We start from the raw sequence: 24,108 nt of genomic DNA on the forward strand, positions 1-24,108 counted from the left end.
TGATATCACCTCTGTTATTTATAAGCAGAAACAGCTCTCTGACTTATAAAAAAAAATGTTTACAATATAAAACACTTAAATGTTCTGTTTTATGTAGTACTGACAAGAACAAAGTCTAGTTATAAAGCGAGTGTTTGTACTGCGTTAAGATGAAATAGAAATCAATAGTATATAAATATAGCTTTATTACATTTTACCTCGCGCCAAAACAATAACACCACAAAATACACTAAATATGAATAAAAAAACAAGGAATAGTTTCATGACAACAAATACTGCTGGGTTGATCTCATTTTTGACAATCAAACACAAATAGGCCTACATCAGAGCCAGGGAATCCCTGTCAGTTATGAAGCCCAGATCAGGCTGTGGTCAGCGGGGTGAGTGAACACTGACGTCCTTTGGTGCGTCTGGGTCTTGTCCGCATCTTTCTAAGCAAATGTTCAAATAAGCGTTATCTTCACTAATAGACTGCAGATTTGAATATTATACATATATGGTTTCTCGACTGATCTAATCTTAAAACTACACTTTGTGACCAAGAAACGGTAACTTTAAGAAACAGCTATTTCGTCTATTGAGTTATTATGAGATTCAAAACATCCGAAAGTGTTACCTGTCATTCTGGTCTTCAAATCCGTGGCGGAAGAAAGTAGTTCCCAAACTAAGAGTCTTTTTAAATAACTCCATTGTTGTTTTCTAGGTTTCTTTTTTCAAACGTGTGCCGTCGAACTGTTGTATAAAGCAATATCGCTCTCGAAGTCGTGTGATATAGCTCCATATCATCATGGCTGGGATTAGGCCAGAGGCACGAGGCCGAGTGTTGGAGGCCTATCTGTGATTTGATAGAGCTATATCACACTCCTACTCGAGCGATATTACTTAATTAATATTTAAATTTGTTCCATGATCTCAAGCATTAAAGTGTGACAAACATGCAAAAAAAAACTGAAAGGGGGGCAACACTTTTTCACACCACTGTAGATAGATATACTGTATAAAATAAATTTTGTTGAATATAATTTGTTATGATCCACGCTGAAATAAAGTGGACCCTGTCTTATGCGTTGTACTGCTTTGAGTATTATTCAGATAATTTGCTTTACTAAGCCAGTTAATTTGCATTAAGCCTTCTAATACGCACAAATGGCGCAACGTCATAGAATGTCTCTGAACAGGTTCACGCCCACTTTTGGGGGAAAACAAACTAGACCTTCCATTGTGTTCTATACAAAATAGCGGAACAAAGCAACGTTCGTACACAGCCGACAGGCGTAAATACCTTAAGAAATCACTCAGATTAAACATGTTGAGTAATTATCTGTCCACCATGGCTGCCATAGAGCGCGAAAGATACATTAACACATTTAATTTGGTCAATATAAAAGCATGTCCCTTTCATTCTCACAGCGTTAAATTTGTGTAACAATGCTCCCTATTGGCCAGAGGTGTCTTACCCGGACATTTACTCGTACCTCATTGAGTCCACAGGGAAGCCAGTGAATGATTTTACTTCGTATTTGAAAGTTACTTCGTATTTATATATTATGTCTTTATATTTAGAGTACTGAGTGCAATTTTTAACGTCCAGCCATACAACTAGCCTGACCCCTCGTTCAGACATCCAGCGATGTTATCGCTGTGTGTCGCCCGTCTCTTTCAATGAGGCATTTCTAAATCTGCTTGTCATAAACAAATGAGTACCATCCACGCCAGTAACTGACGAGAGAAGGATGATGTGAACTCCACTGCTTTGTTCTCATTGGTAGTCGCTCCCGAAATTCGCTCGACATTTGCATAAAGTTAAACTTTTCTTAACTTTCTTGCGTCGCTGTACACGCCCATACGGTCACCAACGGTCACTTTCGCTCGTACCGCCAAAAGTCTCCCAGTTTCCATTGAAATGAATGAGATCGCGTCACTCTGCTACTGCTGGTCACTGGCTGTCTGAATGGGGCATTAGTGATATTTCCAGCAATCACTGGATAGCCTTGTTACACAAATTTGACATTGGAAGAATGAAAGGGACATGTTTTTATATTGACCAAATTAAATGTGTTAATGTATTTATCGCGCTCTATGGTAGGCAGGGTGGATAGATAATTACTCAACATGTTTAATCTGAGTGATTTCTTAAGTTATTTACGCCTGCCGGCTGTGTACGAACGTTGCTTTTTTACGCTATTTTGTATGGAAGTCTATGAGAAGTCTTGTTTGTTTTCCCCAAAAAAGGGAGGTGACGAAATTTACAGTCAAGTTTCCGGATGTGCCGGTAGTCCATATTCATCATGTATTCACTCATAACACAAGCCTTTCAGAATTCTTCATGAAAATTCATGCATTCTCGAATAAGTGGCTTTATTTGGGAGGGAGAGCAGTTTATTTGTATAAACACACAATACTTTAAAGGGACAATGTGTAATTTCTTAAGTGTTTTATTAGTCAAAATCAATGTCTTTATTCATAAATATGTCCTCATTGGTGTCAAATTACCAAGGGCGTAGGTTTGATTCTTGCATTGGTGGGGACATAATTGTTGCATTGCAAAAAATTTTTATCACCGTTTACTTAAACAACAGACAATTCAGTATGTACTTTTCTCAGTAACATCTAACTCGCCACCCAGGGGCCATGATCCCAAATTGTATGTACTATAATAAACAATTGGTTATGTCCTAGAGTAACTGTATATGATAAACAGTACCTGTTTAAGTCTTGGTCAAAAAGAAGAAAAGAAAATCACTATGTAGCAAATATGAATCCATATTTGCTTTATAACAATGAAGAATATGCAATTAATATTTTATTCTTAATTTAATTTTGGCAAAAAATCCCAGTGTTGAAGTAGGTGTATGTATATCATGATGTTTCTTGAACAACTGTTATGAAAATTTCTGTTGTCAACAGTAAATCTTCTTTTACTTCATTAACAGACAGTTAATCAGTGTGAAAAAAACACAAGTTTAAAATGCAACCTGACATTATGTCTACATCTTTGCAAGTAATGAACACAGTGCAGTAATATAAAGTATTCAGCAATAATGACATTAATTCTACCACATTGGTGTAATTTTATTTCATGGATTAGGGACCCCCTAAATAACATTGCCACCCAATTTATAAAAGGTTTATTTATGCTGACACAAGTTTGCAACTCCTCAGGTTAACATGGGATTGTCGTGTATATGGGAAAACACTCACTGTTTCTCAATCCAAACGTACAGCCTGCGGAGGACGCTTATGCAGGGTGCATACGTCATCAAGCCTGGTTTATTAACTGACCATTACATTCGCAATTCGTAAGCATATTAAACAATTTACTGTTAACTAAGAATAACAGTCAACTTTTATTTGTAAATATTCTTTAACAAGACAAGCTTGATGACGTATGCAGCCTAGAAATGCGACCTCCGGAGGCTGCAGCCTTCAAATTGAGGTACGGCCACTGACTTGAATCATTATGTGACGCAACTTGTTACTTATTTTGTGCATAAAAGAGTTACAGTAGGTATAATAATGCTTTCTTCCTAATAGTGCTGCACAATTAATCGCATCGCAATCGCAATCGTGATGTCAGCCTGTGCAATTATATGACAGCAAAATGTTGCAATTATATTAAATAAATAAATGCGTGGACATGTTAACACAAACTTTCTGATAACAGTTTGACGATTTTCCTTGCCATTTAAAAAAAGAAAGAAAAGAACAAAAAAGGCATTGCACGTGTGGCATGCACGTGTGTGGCGTGCGTCGTCACTTGTGTGTGCGCAGCGCGGAAATACCAGAGCGAAGATGGATGCAGGGGAGATTGACAGTGATCTGGTCGCAAAAAAAAAAACTCTACGTCTGTTGTATGGCGGTATTTTGTATTTAGGATTATTGACACTGAGCAGTTGCTACATCACGTGGCATTACGAAAACATTTCTAGTTTTACAAATACACATTTAAGCATTATCACTAAACTGTGTGTGGATTTTCCTTAAAACCCATCAAGTTGACTCATGATACCATTTAATTATAATCGCAACCGCACATCGCAATATTAGCATCAATAACCGCAATGGGAAAAATTACCCAAATCGTGCAGCCCTACTTCCTAACTTACCTGTAGCCCGAATAATCATACGTGTCTTGTTGATCGAGCTTTTGCGTGTTGCGTTGTACAAAGTCAATGCAGCTTAAATTACACGCTCACAAATCATGTGAGTTAGAGAGGCGGGACTCAAGAAAACCTAATCCAATCATATTAGCGATGTGTGTTATAGAGGCGGGACTTATTTCAGAGAACGAGTGCTGTTAACCGTTTGTGTTCCACGTAGAGCGTTATTTTTACAGAACGGGATTGCATAAGATTTCTAATCTATCTCATTTAAATGATTCCAGAAAAAAATATAATAAGTCAAACATAGAAAATACTAGAAAAAGATGGACATCAGTGGTATTAATACAGATTAATTGTTTGGTCGAAATTATTGCTAGGGACAATTCAGTCTTCTCTGAACATTGGTAGGGACATGTCCCTGGCATCCCACCCTAAATCTACGCCCATGCAAATTACCTCTGCCAATGATCTGACTTTTCTTTGTAAGCTTAGAATTTTTCTCTTTATTTACATTGAACGGGTAAGGCTTCCATGTCATTTCGCCATATTGAAAAACTATAATAGCAGAGAGGGACAAAAAGCACTAGCCTTCCGCTTTCCGTTCAGAACACATGAACCAGCTTAAACAGACATGGAGATCAATGAGTACATAACGGCTCAACCCAGTATCACGCTAAAGCGTGTAATAGACACGCTGGTCCACTAGAGGATGCGTGTCAATGTCACGCTTTGCCTCCTCTAGGCGTGAAAATGACACGCATTTATGAGGATGATAACCAATAGGGGGCGATAATTTCTTATTGCCAACAACTTCAACAAGAGAAGCGACGCAGTGATATTGCGTTCTCTGGAGTTCCATGGGTAAGGCTTTCTTGGAAATTTGGTGATTAATGTTACTAAAATTGAGTAAATCCTGTGTTTATGTTAAGTCTTTGTTGCAACGTTAGCAATATAATATCACCGCTAAGGCAACAGACAAGTCGCACGCGTTTGGTCAGAATCCAATTGGCTCATATTTAGGACATAATTGTTGTTCAGGTGCGGTCATTTAAGAAATCCTAAAGTTGGTGCAGCATAACATTTAATTTGCGTGTGTGGACTATGGAGTTATCTATAGTGGTTTTTACGTTACTAAGGTCAGAAACATTATTGGATGACTGTTTGATAATCAGCTAATGTATTAATCACAGTAAGCTGCAGTAACTGCATTATATTATGTTGCTAAACAGTTGTTCTAGCGTTTTTAAACCAGTAGTTTTATTAATTTCGCGCGGAATGCAGTTCGTGAAATAAGCTCTAAATGAAAAAATAACCGATTTAAGTAAATAATTGTGTTCATTGTAAATCTGCTCATCTAAACATACAAGGCGGAACCAATCGATCACAGAGATCGATCGCTGCTGACACCGTCAGCAGCACTTACATTCAGATTACAATAATATTTCACATTATGGGGCGGTTTCCCGGACAGGGATTAGACTAGTCCTAGATTTAAACACTTTTAAGAGCTCTCCAAACTGAAAACAACTTGCACTGACATATCTTAAAATACATCAGTGCCCTTTGTTTTACCTCAAAATGCACACAGGTAATGTTTTTAGTAGGGCCGGGACTCGATTAAAAAAATTAATCTAATTAATTAGAGGCTTTGTAATTAATTAATCTAAATTAATCGCATTTTAATCACATATAAATATTTGACCTGAGAACATTAAGAAGTAATTTTTTTACATGGATTTTTAGTATACACTCTTAGAAATGATGTGTTAATTTTATACACATCATTGTGCGGTAAGCTTTTAACACATTATGTGTAATTTTAAGACATTATGTGTCATTTTGTGTTGATTTTGTGTTCAAGTATAAAACATGTTGTGTTAAAAGTAACACAAAATGTGTTGTTTCAATAATAACACAGAGATGGGTGGATTCCAGGATGACGCAGTTTGTTGTCCCAGAATCAACACTAATGTGTTGTTTTGACTGTCTGTGTTCCGGTACCTATTTGCGCGGATCCCCCACCTCACGTATAAAAACAACAAAACATAATATACTATATAGCCTATATTAAAATTAAAATATAAAAAATATATTATGCACATTTTTAAGTTGCACATCGTTTATAGTTTTCTTAAGTGGGATTCAGATGTGAAAAGCGCTGCGTAATGTACGCGCTTTTAGTCTTACCATTGAAACTTAACAAAATTAAAAAATAAGAGGTGATATATAGCTTTAGCCTACATAAATGCTTGTTTCTTTAATGTTGCAAGATCCTCTTCAGGTTTTCTTGCTGTTATGTTTATAATAGTTCATTGTTCAGAGTTCATATTGATGATCTTATAGTCCATTTAAAAATGTTCTTACAAACTGACTCTATTCGTCAGAAAAACACCATTTAACTTTTTTCCTTTACCTGCCGTCGCTATTCTCTGTGCGTGTCCTCCGTCAAAGTAGCCTATTAAAATTAATATGAAGTTGATTTTTGAAAGTCTTAAGCACACCGCAAATCAAACGTGCTGCTATATGCTCTAAATGCGCGTGTAAATGTAATTTCTGGGGACTGCCAAGCTGATTTTTAAGTGATATAGGCTACTCATTGCATGTTTTGGCATTCGGTAGCATATGCATCAATGAGATGCACAGTGTTGCTTTTAATGTTCTTTTTAATTTATATTCACAAAACCTAACAACAAAACATTGTTTATAATTAGTAGACAAATTATTTGAAACGAAATTCATTTTAAAGTAGCAAACAAAACTTAAATTAAACTCGCAATAAGCTAATTAAATTGAAACAAAACAACATTACAACAATATTTAAACCCAGCAATACTCAAACATTAACATATAACAGACATTAGGATACATGTTAAAATAATCTGTAGTTTGTTGGTAGATGTTTATTGGGCAAAACCTCCGTTGCAAACCTCCATTTACCAGAATAAATAATTTTTACTTTGAAACTGATGCGTTGTCCCGTTAAAATCAGCTGTTCGTTTAGGTTCCGTCTACTTTTATTTAAACTGCAGCACAACTCCGGAGTTCTCGAACTAAAACAGGGTCTGCAGCATTTACGAATGACTCCGTTAATAAGTGCGATTAAAATGCGTTAAAATGTTTAACGCGTTATTTTTTTGTGTAATTAATTAATCTTAATTAACGCGTTAAAGTCCCGGCCCTAGTTTTTAGTAAGGCATGTTTGTTAAAACTAGTTATATTTTCTAATTAAACTAAGGCCTAGTCCTGGATTAAGCTAATCCTGGTCCGGGAAACTGCCCCTATAAGTGTTTTTATATCAAATAAATGCAGCCTTGGTGAGCAGAATAGATTTATTTAATTATTTAATATTATTTATATAATATAATTAGGCTAGTTTGTGCAGTTACATTTATGTCAATTGATCGTTAGAAGGGATTAAAATTGATTGTTATGTTCTGTAATTGTTGTTAATAAATCTGTCAGAAGAAAGTGTGTAAAAGTTTGACTACAGTAACCATATCTAACCAAGCTTCAAGTACCAAGATAATTATTTCATTTATTTCTCTGAATTCAGAATTCAGAACTGTTCATTTATGCAGTTTATGCTTTATTTATAGGTAGCATAACTGTTACCTTTTTTTTTTTTACAGTTCTGCATATATAATATGACAAACCTAGGAGACTTTGCTGTAAGAGAATTAATCATGTTTTTGTTTTCTTTTCTCAGGTCCGGTCAGTACCCACCACCCTTCCCTGTTAACATCACCCACAGTTTATACTTTTTCTTAGAAAACCAACGGCTCTTAAGAGCCACTTCAATAATCAACTTGCTCACTCTCCTCAAGTAAGTATTGCTTTTTAATTTTATAATCTTGCCCTGCTTTGTACTTCTCAAAGTCTCTTTCACTCTCTCCCGTTTACTCTTATTTTTATTAGAAATGCCAGGCCAGGGGTCAACAACTAGAAAGTGTGTGGTCTGCCATACACAACTAAATGTAGCTTGCAAAACCTGCAACACATGCAAGGTAGACCAGCCACATAAGCTCAGGGTAAAAAAGAACTGAAGAAATTTGATCAGAAGCGTGAGAGCTGGGTGCATGATGAAGATATGGAAGATATGCTGGTATGAAATTGCGATTATTGTTTTATATACATACATACATACAACATATATATGTTATTTTGCGTGTTTGTTATGTTTTGTATTTGTCAAGGCCTGGAAGAAAACCAAATGCTTGGGGGTCTGAGGTTCTGACACCCCGTTGTCACTTGACTGAGACATCCATTACATTCTTGGAAAGATTAAAGAACCTATTCAAGGTAAGATTATTTTTTTATGTATTAAAAATTACAGGTAAATATGTGGTACTTCTCTCAACTAATGTAGTACTCAGATTGTGATTGATGTTTTTAGTTTACAACTGACTTTTGACAAATGTGTCACACACACACACCATGTGTTGAATGCATGCTCGAAAGTGACCCATGCAATTTAAAGGGATAGTTCACCCAAATAATTAACATTGTCATTATTTTCTCATTCTGACATTGTTCTAAACCAGCATGAATTCCCTTTGTCTATTGAAAACAAAAGATATTTTGATAATGTATGATGATGTTGCTCATTGACTTCCATAGTATTTAAAACAAATACTATGAAAGTCACTGAGTACTGTCAACTGCATCCTTGCCATCCTTGCTCATCAAATTATCATTTTTAGCATTCAAAGGACTAAAGATACTCATATAGGTTTAAAATAATGAGTGAGTAAATGATGACAGTGTGAACTATTCTTTTAACCCATCTTAGTGAGTAGTAAACACACACACACAGAACAGTGGGCAGCTATCACTGCAGCTACAACTGCTCTCAAGTGTTGGGAGAGGTTAAAAGCTAGCTAGCTTTATGTAGCTGATCATGTTTAAGTATCAATAAAATAACATTAATAACTCCATCTGCTTGGTTGTCAGTTTAATCTAAAATAAAATTAAATGCACACACCAGATGATCCAGTCCAGACACAGGACGACAGACGATATTAAACTAAGCTTGAACTCTAATGTGGATTAAAGGGTTGACATTTTATTCTACAAATGCTTGCAAATAGGGCTGCAGGATAAATTGCATGAAATTGTCCTGCACATCTCATCAGTGAAGTCAGTTTTTTGATTAGTAGTAAATCACCATCACCTGTTTTCAGATGGAGCAGCATTTACTACACAAAGCGAGAGTTACGTATGTAACTACGGTTCTATGAATCCCGGATGACCGCCAGAGGCGGTGCTTAAGCACTGAATGATCCATCTCGCGCATGCGCAGGTCGAGTGTTTATACCAACAAAGTCACCCGTGACCCCTGATGCCTACGGAGAGTCTATAACTTCCGGTGACATCAGAGGATCTGTTCCTACAGAATCTTCTCGCGAGTACACAGTGATTCTGAGTGACAGAACGCTCTGGCGGTCATCCGGGATTCATAGAACCGTAGTTACATACGTAACTCTCGTTCTATTTCATCCAGAGTTGGGTATAACGCGTTACTGTGTAACGCATTACTGTACTCTAATTACTTTTCCTGATAACGCAGTAACGTAACGCTTTACATTTTAAATGTATGTAATTTGATTACAGTTACCAATGACAACAAAATTACGTTACTAGCGTTACAAATTAAGTGCTGAAAAATTAATTAAAATGTATTTTAAAATGACGTTTTGCCATTGCACGGCAACGTCTGTTAACGAGCATGCGCGCAGCGTCAGTTAACGAGCATATGCTACTCACTCGTCTGAGACGCAAGCAAATGGAAACTATGTGAGCGGTGGTTGATACTTCAAGTGGAATACAGACAATACATGTCCAAAACCTTGGCATTTCAGAGTGGGCTTTGCGCGATGACATCTGGTCTGCTGGAAGCGGTCGTACAGGTGTGTTTTTAAATCACTAATGTACAATAAGGTTTTATTTGTTAACATTATTTAACTATGTTATTTTATCATGAGCTCAATGCGTGCACTGCATTAAGTAATCATATGTTTATTTAAACAATTACCAAAACAACTTTTAATTGTTATATTTAACGAACTAACATGAATATTAACATTCTTTAACTTGACCAAAAAGCCCTCGCGAATGCGACGACGTGTTAAAACTCTAGTTTCTGTCTCCGCGACCGCGAATGAATGTAGATAGTGTAGCATTCAAGAGAAATGCACAGACACTCGTTTAACAAAACTCCTGGCTTTATTTTAACAGAGCACCCATAGGCCGATGCTCACGCACATCCAGTCGCGCGCCCGCGCCAGAGCGTGCACAACATCATAGCCCAAAACAAAAACCCCCTCCCCTCATTGCACTAACCAATCACATTTCAGGGAATACATGGTAAAGAGAACAGAAACTCAGCGTTAACCCTTACAGAACAGAGTTGTAATAAACATCCAAGAACATCAGATAGATAGATAGATAGATAGATAGATAGATAGATAGATAGATAGATAGATAGATAGATAGATAGATAGATAGATAGATAGATAGATAGATAGATAGATAGATGTTAATGAATGTAGAATGTTAAATGTTAAACATCTGTAACTTATTATAAAAGCTACAAATATTTCTGGACTATATATTCACTATATGACCAGTAATTTTAGGAGGGGGCAAAATCACACCAAAAATAGCTTTAAGCATTCAAATATGCACTGTAATCATTACTGTTTTCAAATGTTACAAGAAACATTTTCACATTAACACTGCCTTTGGGTTTATTCGTCCTTGTTTCAGACAGTTTCACTTTGTAGTTTTTTACATTTGATGTTGTCAAAGTAACTTAAAAGTAAAGTAATTAGTAATTAGATTACTTTTTGCATGTAGTAATCAGTAATGTAATCAAATTACAATTTTAAAGTAGTAATTAGTAATTTGTAGTGGATTACTTTTTTTGAGTAACTTACCCAACACTGATTTCATCCCTACTGACCGCCAGAGGCGGTGCTTAAGCACTGGATGACATATACCAAAAAAGTCACGAGGAATTTAGCACATACCTTATTGAGAGGAGAGCACAGAGTCCGGCAACAGGACCACCTCCAGTGGATGGGGGGTGGCGACATTCACCCGGTAGAACCTGGAGAAGGTACTTGGGGATGCCCATGATGCCGCCTCACAGATGCGCTCCAGGGGCACGCCGCGCAGGGCCGCCCATGAAGTTGAGACCGCCCTGGTAGAGTGGCACCTCACCCCGGATGGCAGGGGGTGACCACCTCGTTTATATGCCTGGGTGATTACATCCACCACCCAATGAGACAACCGCTGTTTGGAGAGAGCACAGCCCCTTCTAGGACCACCATAGCAGAGGAAGAGCTGGTCTGACTGCCTTATACTCGCAGTCGCGACCACGTAGGTTTTGAGAGCCCGTACGGGACACAGCCGCTGTAATCTATCCTCCCCTTCTGGGGGAGTAAATTGCGCCAGGTGGATAGGTTGGTTAAGGTTGGATGAAGACAAAACCTTCGGAAGAAAAGCTGTATTCGGCCACAGGGTAACCCCTGAGCCATCGGAGTTCCACCGCAAACATGAGTTACTCACAGAGAGCGCATGAAGTTCCCCAACACGCTTCGCTGACGTGATAGCAAGGAGAAAGGCAGTCTTAATAGAGACCCACTTCAGCTCTGCCTGAGCCAGGGGTTCAAAGGGAGGTGAGCATAGAGAATCGAGCACCAGGTGCAGATCCCAGGCTGGGGCGAGCTGTGCTCGTGGGGGGCGTAACCGCCATGCACCCTTCAGAAAAAGAGACACCAATCTGTGACACCCCACAGTGTCGTTGTCCACCCGAGCATGTCGAGAGGAAATAGCTGCCACATATACCCTCAAGGTAGCCGGGGACCGGCCGCCATCCAAGAGTGACTGGAGGAACTCTAGAATCTTTGGAACTGAACAGTGCACAGGGTCCACATCCCTGTCTGAGCACCATGTAGTAAACAGCTGCCACCTGTTCTCATACTGCGCCCGGGTAGAAGGCGCCCTTGCATTCAATATGGTATTGCAGACGCCATCTGAACACTCAGTCAGCAGCGGGTCGGGCCCTGCAGTGACCAGACCCACAGCTGCAGGCGATGAGGATCGGGATGCCAGATTCGGCCCTGTAACTGAGACAGGAGATCCCTCCTGTCTGGGAGGCGCCACGGTGAACCTTTGCAGAGACTGTACAACAGTGGAAACCATGTTCTTCCCGGCCAGAAGGGGGCTACCAACAGTAGCCTGTGACCCTGCTGGAGGACTCTCTGCAGTGTTGGAAGAATCAGAGGGATTGGCGGAAAAGCATAGAGGAGACCCTCTGGCCAACCGTGTGCGAGAGCATCCTGGCCCAGAGGGCTGCTCTTCTCCGTCCAGGAGAACCAGAGGGGGCAATGGGTCGATTCCTCTGAGGCAAAGAGATCCACCCCTGCCCTGCCGAAGATGTCCCAGATGCTGAGGACCACATCCGGATGAAGCCGCCACTCTCCCGGCGGAGGCTTGCAACGGGAGAGTAAGTCTGCCGCCTGATTCTGCTCCCCAGGCAAATACATCGCCCTCAGGCTGGCCAGGTGTGGCCCTGCCCACAGCAGGAGGTCCTGGGACGCCTGCAGCAGCGGTGCAGACCTGGTGCCTCCTTGGTGGTTTATGTGAGACACAGTTGAGACATTGTCTGATCGCACAAGCACATGCCGGCCTCCCAGGAAGGGAAGAAAGGCCTGCAATGCCCTGTGCACAGCCCGCAGTTCCAGAACATTGATGTGCTGTGAGCGCTCCCGGACAGACCACAGCCCCTGAGTTGTTCGATTCTGCCACACAGCACCCCACCCCGAGAGAGAAGCATCTGTTGTGAGGATTTCCCGACGAGATGCAATGGAACCCAAGGGCATGCCCTGCAGGAGAAATGACCTTACTCTCCATGGGGCCAGAGCAAGAAGGCAACGACGTGACACCTTGAGTTTCCTGTGTCGGTGCCACTGGACATCTAGATGAAAGCCGTGCAACCACCTCTGGAGGGGACGCAGCGACAGCAGTCCTAGAGGAATCACGGTAGCGGCAGCCGTCAGCTTCCCTAGGAGGCGCAAAAACTCCACATAGCGTAACTGCCTGCCCTCCCGAAACAGGAGGAGGAGGTGGAGGATGTCGTCCACCCGCTGTGGTGATGGGCGAGCCTTCATGGTGATTGCATCTAGAGTCATACCGAGAAAAAGCGTGCCCTGCAATGGAACCAGGCAACTCTTTGTAAAATTCACCCGGAGGCCCAGGCGGGCCACATGGGAGAGAAGACACGACGTGTCCAGTGCCACTTGAGACTGGGATGGCGCACAGATGAGCCAGTCGTCCAGATATGGGAGAATCTTCATGCCCCGCGACTGCAAGTGCGAAAGGGCTGCGGTCACACACCTGGTGAACACCCGAGGGGAGAGGGAGAGACCGAATGGGAGCACTCGGAACTGGAAATGGCGCCCTTGAAAGGCAAACCGCAGAAACTGCCGATGGTGTGGAGCTATAGGGATGTGGAAGTAGGCATCCTTCAGGTCTACTGACGTAAACCACTCTCCTTTGGCAATTGTACGTAGAACCTCTGCAGTGGTCAGCATGTGGAACCTCAGAACCTTCAGGAACCTGTTGAGACCCCTCAGGTCGAGGATAGGACGGAGTCCGCCATCTTTCTTTGCTACCAGAAAGTAAGTTGAGTAGAACCCCCCGGCGTGCAATAGGGGATCTACTGGCTCGATGGCACCCTTGTCCAGGAGGGCGGACAACTCCTGGGTGAGGGCTTGGGCTTTTGCCGGGTCGTTTATGATGGTCATCTTGACCCGGCCATGGGCTGGGGGCCGGCGTCGGAACTGAAGTTTGTACCCGTGGGTTAAGGTTGAGAGCACCCATGGGTCCCTGGTGGAGGCAGCCCAATAGCTGAGCTGCTGCTGGGAAAAACAGCCGACGGCCGACCCCCGGGCTTCAGCGCCGGGGTCCCCGGCCTCTAAAGGTTCCAGAGGCACGACGGGTCGGAAAGGACTGAGGTTGTCCTGAGGGCAGCCGGTCAGGCACCCGAAAGGTCGGTGCCTGCTGCTGAGCAGGCTGTGGACGTGGGCGCAGAGACCTTAGGTAGCCCCTGGGGTGAGCCTGTGGACGAGAGCTGCGCTGTGGGACAGCTGGAGGACCTCTAGGCCTGCTAGGAGGCGGAACGCTTCTCTGAAGCCCGGACAGCTGCTGTCGAGTCCGTCCGGCTTGGACCGTGCGCTCAAGCGCTTCCAGAGCTGCGGAACCAAACAGCTCCCCTGGTTCCACCGGAACACTGCGGAGGGTTCTCCTACAGGCCTCAGTGAGAGGAGATTGTGCCAACCATACCTGGCGGCGAGCCTGCACAAGAGTAGACATCAACCGCCCCAATTCCCTAGACATCAATGCGAATGCTTGTAGTGAAGCATCGCTAAAGCTGTGGACAGAGGCATCCAACTCAGTCTCCTGCAGGGAAGTTGACAAAGCGAGCATCAGGTGGGACATGGAGTTACCGATGCGTCCCATGCGAGCCACTGCATCATAGGCCTTACAGAGCAGGTCATCTGTAACCCGGCACTGGGGGCGAGGGCACCTAGCATCCGGCCTCAAAGCCTCATCAGGTGAGATGATAAGAGCCGCTATTGTCGGCTCAACTGCTGGCATGCGGTCCAATCCGAACTTCTGTGCGTCCTGCATGGCTGCCAGGGTCCGGCCATCGGACGTTGCATGAGAGAGGGCCTTAGAATCCCTCCAACGTGCCTGCAACTCCCTCAAATACTCCTCCGATGGGGGCGCAGTAAAGCTGACGGAGGCTGGGACACGCCTGAAAAAAGCACTGGCCGGAGCCGGCTGAGTTTGCGGGACGTCCAACTGGAGACGAGCAAGAGCCATACGAATGATGGCTCCCATAGAGCAGTCCTCAACACCACCAGTAGAGCTATGGGTTGAAGACCGGGAGCCGGCCGCAGAAGGTTGGGAGGCTCCCATCTGTGGAAGTACCTCTGGCTCATATTCATTAAACTGGCCAGCTGAAGCTGCCATGGAAAGCACATCGTCCTCCGACTCCAAGGAGGCTGCCGAAGGGACAAAATCATCTGGCGGCTCTGCTCCAGTCCCGGACTGGAAAGCCAGGAAGAGGGACTTCATAGTATTGAGCTCCGCTGTTAGTTGGTCCACTTTAGAGGCAAGCCGGGGTCCCTTGGCCTTTTTTGCAGGAGTGGGGCCTGCGGCCTCAGCAGCCTGACGTTTAGACTGCCCAGTCTGATCTGGAACCAGTCGCTGGGCTGGGGTCAAATGTCCAATCGACGAAGTAGAGCCCGACAGTTGCTCCACCTCAGCCAGTCTAGCTGCCCTCACTGCCCGAGGCATGATACCACAGTTCATGCAGGGGTCGTCAGAAAGACCCTCCTTTAAATGTTCAAAGCCAAGACATGAGGGACATAAATCATGGCCATCCTCAAGCTGCAGAGGAGCCATACAGGCCGAGCAGGAGTGGTTGCCAACCATGCTGGCAACTGAGAAAAAAAGGTAGCCTCGGCGGAAACGCTGCCACCAATTAGTCACAGGGGCACACCTATGCTGGGAGCGGGAGCGAAAACACTGCCTTCACCAGCTAAGGGTAAACTATCCCAACGAAAAAATAGACACAGAATGCAGTACAGATGCCGGGAGAGGGATCGAAAGCACAACCTTCACCAACAAATGTAGCAAAAAAGAAAAAAGATTAGCTTCAGCGGGAACACTGCCACCAATCTAGTCCCTGAGGCACAAATATGCTGGGAACGGGAGCGAAAGCACTGCCTCCACCAGCTTAGGGCAACGAAAAAATAAGACACTAAACGCAGTACCGGTGCCGGGAGCGAAAGCACAACCGTCACCGCAAACGTTGTGAAGCCAGTTAAGGGTAAGCGCTATTAACAAAAACCGGCACAACCGAGTTGGCACGAATACACAAAGCGCAGTTAAGCGCCGAAACGATTAACAAAAAACTGGCACAACCGAGTTGTTGCAAAATACACAAAGCGCAGTTAAGCGCCGAACGATTAACAAAAAACTGGCACAACCGAGTTGGCACGAATACACAAGCGCAGTTAAGCGCCGAACGTTTAAACGAAAAACCGACACAACCGAGTTGGTACTAAATACACAAAGCGCAGTTAAAGCGCAAAAAGACGTTTAACAAAATAAACCGGCACAACCGAGTTGGCACGAAGTAACTACACGAGCGCAGCTGAACAATCAACCAAAAACGCGTCCGTGTTACAACAATAAATCGCAGATGAATCAATAATATAAAAGTAACTGTTAACGTTAGATTACAAATGTCGGGAGAGGGAGCGAAAACACAGCCGTCACCAACAAATGCACCAAACGAGCAGTTATGTAAAAAGTTTGTAACTCACCTGTCGGTGGATTCCGTTGCGGCCTTTGGAGGGCGAGCAACTCGCTGCTCCGACAATACAATGCCACAAGGCCACCAGCAACGAATGAAACACAATATCCTAGTCTTTTGCTAGCGCGGAAAAAACAACCTGCGAAGCGAGAAGATGAAAAGGAACAGATCCTCTGATGTCACCGGAAGTTATAGACTCTCCGTAGGCATCAGGGGTCACGGGTGACTTTGTTGGTATAAACACTCGACCTGCGCATGCGCGAGATGGATCATTCAGTGCTTAAGCACCGCCTCTGGCGGTCAGTAGGGATGAAATAGAACTGTGTTTCTCTGAAAAGCTAGGCAATATCCAGTTCATTGTCACAGGCAATTTGTCAACGATGATAAATGTAATATTGTGTAGCTTGTCAGTGTACTTCGCTTTGTGTGGTAAATGTTGCTCCATCTGAAAGCAGGTGATGGTGATTTACTACTAATCAAGGAACCAGTGTCTGCATCTAGAGACCAAACATTGGCACTGATGTATGGTAAGATATGTCAGTACAAGGTGTTTTTCTAATTAAAACGCTCAAACATGCATTTTACTTTGGGACTAGTATCAACTCTGACCAGGAAACCACCCCTAAAAGTGATAACACTGGTCCTATCAGAGTAACTTTACAATTGCATATATTTTATCATTTGTTTATAACATTAACTATCACATTGAATTGGTAGACACTGTAAATAGTAAATATTGTAGTTATATAATTTCAGTATACCAGTAGAACAAGTGGCACAATTGGTCAACATCCAGACTATCAAACATCCATCACATTTCTATTTTAAATTATTACTGTTTGGTAGAACAATAAGCACTTTTTACATTTGTAAGGTCTACATCTCTTGTTACTACTGTGGCTGCAATTTATTATGATTATTTTTATTGTCGTTTTTCTCTTAAAATAATTGTTTAGGTGTTTGGTCTATAAAATTGTTAAAACGGTTGATCAGTGTTTTCTAAATAATTCTGTATTTCGAAAATGTAGGCGGGACCTCACAAGGTGTTGCAGAACAAGTCAATAAAACCTCATCAGCCCGAGTTGAATCCCCAACTGGACCACAAATGGCCCAACCTGATCTCCAGGTACCAGTGGCCCTGCCTCATACCAAAGCAGCTCCAACTGGACCACCAGCAGCCCTTATTGGACCACCAAAGTCCCCAATTTGACAGCCAGTATCCCTTTTAGGACCCTCAGGACACCATGTAACCCCACTGCAGCAATCTGGGAAAAGAAACCCATTACCCAGATGGACCCCCAAGAGCCTCCCCAGTTTCTCTTGGAAAAGGTAAGCAAAAAAGGAGCTTTATGAAGTGAAAATAAATTCTAAGCTTTATAAAAAACCATACTCTTACTTTGTGTAATGTGAAACTGTAATCAAATTAAGAGTCCTGGGGCCTCATTTATCAAGCGTGCGTACGAACAGAAGTGTGCGTAAAGTGTGCGTAGGAACAGTTTTACGCAAAGTGTGGAATTTATCAAATTGCACATATACGTAGAAATGTGTGTAAATATACGCACACCTCGGAGTATGCGTACGCAGAGCATCTATAGTGGTAGAATAGCGATACTACACAGGACCGTCCATCCCCAGCGTAAAAAAACACTTTGCCTATTTATTATCCACCCCCAGGTGTTAAAAATTATTACTGTTAATAAAGTAGCTGCAAATCAGTATTGAAGTTAAGTAATGAAATAAGTGTCTAACCCTATATTAGAAAGCTCCGTCAAATGCTTGACACAGTGGCACCTCGGTGTGCTGTGACGCGTTTTATTTTTTTGGCTGATAATTTTATGTCAAACCACTTTTTTATTTCTAGAAGTGTTCTCATACCCAACGGAATTAAACTCACTGGTAACATGTTCCCATGCAGATTTGTTTTCTTTTGTTAGTCATTCCTCTAGCACTAAGTGAACCAAACAGATGTGTTATTAACCTCATCCACCAGTAACTCAATTTCTGTGTCTGTAAAGTTCCTCTTTTTCGCTCTCTTTGCCATTATTGCGATGAGGGGAAAAAGCACAACCACGTGACTTATAACGGGAGGTGTTGTGACCATATATGGTTCATTGGAGGCGTTTCGAAATGCAAATGACCATGAACGTGCACGAGCATGGTGCTTAAGAACAAGTGTGATTTATCATCAAGGGTTACTTACTGATGTGCGTACGAACCCCGTGCGCACGTTTGATAAATCCCGATTTTTTTGTACTTAGGCACATTCTAAATTTCATTCGTAGGTACAAATATAGAACATTTTCTACGCAATGTTGATAAATGAGGCCCCTGGGATCCCAGCATTCAAAGCATTTGGAATAGGAGTTGCAGAAATTTATATTTATATACAGTGGTGGTCAAAATTATTCGAACACCTGACAGATCTGAAATATTGATTTTTTTTTTGTTTCCAAAACATGATTACTTTTCATAACAATGGTTGCTTTGAGCACAACAAATATCAGATGAGGTGAGTCGTACTGTTTTTATCCACTTTTAACTTTATTATTTGGTATGTTCACCTTTTGCAGCAATTACAGCAGCACATCTCTCTGGCATAGTGTCAATATATTTACTCAGAACTTTATCGGTAATGTTATCTCATAGCCCATGTGGGTTTAATAATCTGTCAGGTGTTCTTATCATTTTGGCCACCACTTTAAGTAATGAAAACAGCATTTCATGAATTTTGACGAGAGGTACCATCAATCAAATAACAGTTTTGTGTGTGTTTGGCAAATTCCATGAAATGCTGTTGTCATAACTTAAATCATGCCTGTGTTTGCCTATATCTAAGACATCGTTTTGGTGGGCTCCAATTAGGGGTGCAATATATATTGACTCTGTACCTTTATCACAATATTTCATTGCATAATATCATAAAGAAAAACTGCATACTTTCTGTTGACTGTGTGGCTTAGTTGCGTTAGATTTAGAGCCCACTTGGAACTGCTAATGATCATGTTTCATTGGCCAGTTGCCCAGTCACGTGCAAGTGTCCATGCAAGTATAAACTGTCTATTTGAGATTATAAAGCTGTGGAATAATAGGCTATTTTTTGTTGTGATTACTTTACTGTGATGGCGTTATTTCTTACTGACTGTACAAGACCTTTTGCGTCCAGTGCTCACCGTGTGCAGCCTTTATGAAAATAAGTTTTTATTATAAACTGGGCTAATTTTCATAATAATTTCTAAATTTTAAATGTTTCTCTGTTGTTAACAGATGGTGTGAAAGAAGGCTTTCCAGCTCTGACTACAGTGCGGCCAGATCAAAGGAAAGGTGTGTTGACAACGAACAGTTAAATAACTTTTAAGCTAAATTTGAATTGGTTGATGGGGAAAAAGATCACAATCTAACTAGATGAATCAGCAATGGCCTTTAAATTCAGGAGGGGATATTTATGTAGTAGGATGAATCGCGTGCGATTATTAATGCAATATTTCCCCTCTTGTCAGTGAACTACGGCTCTGTGTAGTAAATGCGCTCCATCTGAAAGCAGCTGATGGCCATTTACAAGGACGAGATTTACTGACGAGATGCGCATTACAATCACATGCGATTAATTGTGCAGCACTAGTATGTAGTGTATTACAGTCTGTTGTGAATTAATGAACAGCACTTATCTGCAGTGTGGAAACTGTTGTACATGGTGGTTCTTGCACTCTATGGGAAAGTACGGATTTGATTTAAGGAGTTTCAGACTATTACTCCCATTCCATTTTTTAAAATGTATTATTCAGAAATTCTGAATGCCCACACAATGTGACAGGGAGACAGGATTTTTACCCTGTGAAGAGGGTTGCCAAATCCAGAGTTATTTAGGTTAAATGTAATACAACTCAAACAATACACAGGTTATATAATGTTCCAGTTGAAAAGGGATGATATAGTTTTTTTTTGTTTTGTTATTGATGTAATGGTCTTAAACTTATTGGTAAACACAGTAAATATTTGAAACTAAAAAAGTCCCACTATTTTTTAGGGCCAGAAATGGAAGCAGGTGGAGTGGGAGCCGTGCAAACTTTGGTATGTACAACGTCTCAGTCATGCCAATGAGAAGTGGCATGTTCACTGTTAATTTTAATCTGTTGTCAGTATATCTAATTGCCACTAACACCTACTGTCCACAATTAACATGCAAAAAAATTTAGGCAAATAATGAAATTAAGGTAGTATGCCCAAACTAAATGGCCTGCGTGAAGTCATAGTTCTGAGGATTTGTCAACCCATTAAACTCCTTGTAGAAGATAAGGTCGAGACAAAATTTAAGATTTTGGCATCATTGCAAAATGAGCTTTCCTTGTCTCTAGGTATTTATATAGATTTACCTTGCTCATGTGCTTTTCTTTAAAGTCTCATTCTAGTCAAGAATTGTATCAGTTAAAATGCATCTTTGAACATCATAATAAAAAAAATAATATAATATAATATTATAAAAAAAGTTTTGCTTGTCACATTGTATGCGCAGATCTATGATTATGCTAATCTACTCAGTTGCACAGCTAAAACATCTGTATGTAGCATCTACTTACATGTATATGGTACCAGTGGTCACCAATCCTGGTCCTGAAGGGACGGTGTCTCTGCAGATTTTAGCTCCAACCCTAATCAAACACACCTGAAGGACCAGGATTGGTGACCACTGTCTAGACGCATAACTGCTGAGCTTAGACTATATACACACATACATACATGCATACATACTACTGATGCACACGTTCAACTGTGTTGATGTGATTGGTTATATTATGTTTGTGACGTTGGAAACGCAGGTGATTTTAAACTACGGGAATTAGACTGCGGAATATTTTCTCCATATAATTAAAGACAAAGTTGTTGAATAATGATTTTGCACATGGCTTGTCTTTAATTGTTAAAAACACCAAATTGAGACATAAACAATGTTAACATTGTGATTCATTTATCACATATGTTGTCTTAAAGTTAAATGTGAACTTCACATTCCTCTCTTTGGAGTTACCAGAACAAAATGCAATAAGTCAAGTGATGCTTTAACACAAAATTGATGTAAAAGAACAATGAAGGCTTTCTTTTGCATTGTTGACTTGCATATCCTACTGTGATTTAATAAAACGCCACCAAAACACAGCTTTAGGAAAACAGCTGAAGTTTTAATGTGTGTCTTAAAGGAAAACACCACCATTTTCAATATTTACTATGTAATTTAGACAAATGAATACATATCTTTTTTCAATGCGTGCACTTAATCTTTGTACAGTGCTTCTTGAATGCTTTAGCATTTAGCCTAGCGCCATTCATTCCTTAGGATCCAAACAGGGATGAATTTAGAAGCCACCAAACACTTCCATGTTTTCCATATTTAAAGACTCTTACATGAGTAGTTACACGAGTAAGTATGGTGGCACAAAACAAAACATGGAAAGTGTGGAAACCATGGAAGTGTTTGGTGGCTCCTAAATTGAACCCTGTTTGGATCTTAAGGAATGAATGGGGCTAGGCTAAATGCTAACACATTCAAGAAGCATTGTACAAAGATTAAGTGCACGCGTTGAAAAAAGATATGTATGTATTCATCTAAGTTGAGGTAAGAACATAGTAAATATTGAAAAACTGTGGTGTTCTCCTTTAATGTGTCTACAGTTTATTTGCCCAACCAAACATGTAATTGCATTTTTTTCTTTTTGTGTTACAGATAAAAGAAGTGGCCATTGGAGTGGGTGGCGGATGGGGACACTTGTTAGTGCTTCGGCATCTTCTTGGGGACCTGATACAATAAGAAGCACTATTATTTTCTCTGTGTAACTTGTTTTTCTTTTATGTTTTAAACAAACCATTGTTTCCTGGACCCTTTTATTGCTCCTCCTTTCACTTGCTTTTTTGCTCTTTTTTGGATATTAATTCTGAATACTGTTAAAACTGTTTTGCAACCAAATTATTGTCAATTTAACTGTTTTAATCGATGTTATATCCTACTGTGATGTAATGATGTTAAGTACAGTGAGTCTATTTACTTTACTTTTTTCAATAAACATTGAGGAATTCATTGGTTTCTTTATTTTCACACACACACTATTTATTAAAAAGTCTACTTGGTGAACATTCAAGACAACATAAAATGTATTTGCTCAGAGAATAAAAAACATCCATAGCTGCTGATCCTTGTATTATTTATAGGAAAACTGTTTAGTTTCTAGAAACAAGATATTTTGTTCTGCCTGTCTTGTGTTGTTAAAAACAAATCAATCATCCATTCTAATTGATCACATATTTTACCTACACATTTTATCTATCAAGCAATGGAAATGATGTGGTTTAGAGCACCTTAATTTTTAATGTTGATAGACAACTCTATACAAAGCTTTTTTTACTTGAAGATTGATGGTGGGAAATAAGTAATTGTTTATACATTTAATAAATTTGCAGATCCTTTTGTCCAAAGCGACTTACAAATGAGGTAGCATTAAGAGCAACACAAGAACAACAATACATAAGTGCACCAGAAATAGTCTCAGTAAACCAACAATACATAAGGTGTTGAGTAATCACACCATCATTTAAATGTTGCCAAATGCATTGTGAACTTCTGAGCAATAGAAAAGTTTTAAAACATCAGTGTGTCATATAATAACTCTTTAAATTAGATGATGATTCTGAAAATAACCACTTACCCATATGTGCACAGCCCAAACAGACAGACATAAAATTAAGAGGATGGACACTGGAGTTCTGCAGTACATTACTTGAAGCTAATTGGGATGTGATCAGCCCCCCTCAACTGTTGCTGCTTTGAGGGCCATCTATAATGACACTGTTATGAGGCCCACAGTAGTGTTTGATTCAAATAAGAAAAAAATTCATTAAGGAATTGAATACTATGTCTGACAAATGCACTGGACCATTTCATGTCTTTGAAATGTGTGATACAAGGGCTGAGTGGGCAGAGTGAAATTGTCATAGGACTAAACCAAATATACAGTTGCTTTGCTTTGATATATTGACATCTGAACTATAAAAATGATGCATATATGTGTGTCACACCCCGAGGCGGACCCAAATAGACTAAAGGGTCACACCCCTCTTAACTCTTCCACCTCGAGGAGTTTCCCAAGACCACCCCAATGACCAGACAGACGAGTATACTACTATTAAAACAGACTTTATTAAATATTTAAAAAGGGAAAAGGGGGAAGGGAAAAAGGGAAACTTAAAACTAATGTGGCTCTTCTTTGCCTCCAGGGCCACTTGGAAAAAAGGACTGGGGACCGGGGCTCTGGCCCAGCAATCCGTGGCGCGCTCCGCTTCTCCTGGAGGCAGAATCAAACACAGTCAGACCAGGGTAAGTACTCCTTTGCTACTCACAGTACTGGGGGATCCTCGTTCCCACACAGAGCTTCACTGATGCAGGTAGGTAGTTGCTATAATCACAGCACCGGTTTATCCCACAGGTTGTGTTACTCACAGTGCCGGGGGATCCTCGTTCCCACACAGAGCTTCACTGGTTCAGGTAGGTAGTTGCTGTAAGCACAGTACAGGCTTAATTCACAGGTGGCGTTACTCACAATGCCGGGGGATCCTCGTTCCCACACAGAG

General features: G+C 41.1%; 1 long non-coding RNA gene across 1 annotated transcript; it reads left to right on the top strand.

Annotated features, from left to right (window-relative positions):
* The first annotated feature begins 4,758 nt into the window (after nucleotides 1–4,758).
* LOC135747176 (uncharacterized) lies at nucleotides 4,759–22,561 on the top strand. The gene is made up of 8 exons (XR_010531729.2): nucleotides 4,759–4,964; nucleotides 7,810–7,926; nucleotides 8,019–8,205; nucleotides 8,297–8,402; nucleotides 17,523–17,823; nucleotides 19,759–19,815; nucleotides 20,519–20,562; nucleotides 22,211–22,561. It is a non-coding gene; the product is annotated as an uncharacterized lncRNA (long non-coding RNA).
* Nucleotides 22,562–24,108: the final 1,547 nt, after the last annotated feature.

Source organism: Paramisgurnus dabryanus, chromosome 1 (genome assembly GCF_030506205.2).
Source record: "Paramisgurnus dabryanus chromosome 1, PD_genome_1.1, whole genome shotgun sequence".
NCBI lineage: Eukaryota > Metazoa > Chordata > Actinopteri > Cypriniformes > Cobitidae > Paramisgurnus > Paramisgurnus dabryanus.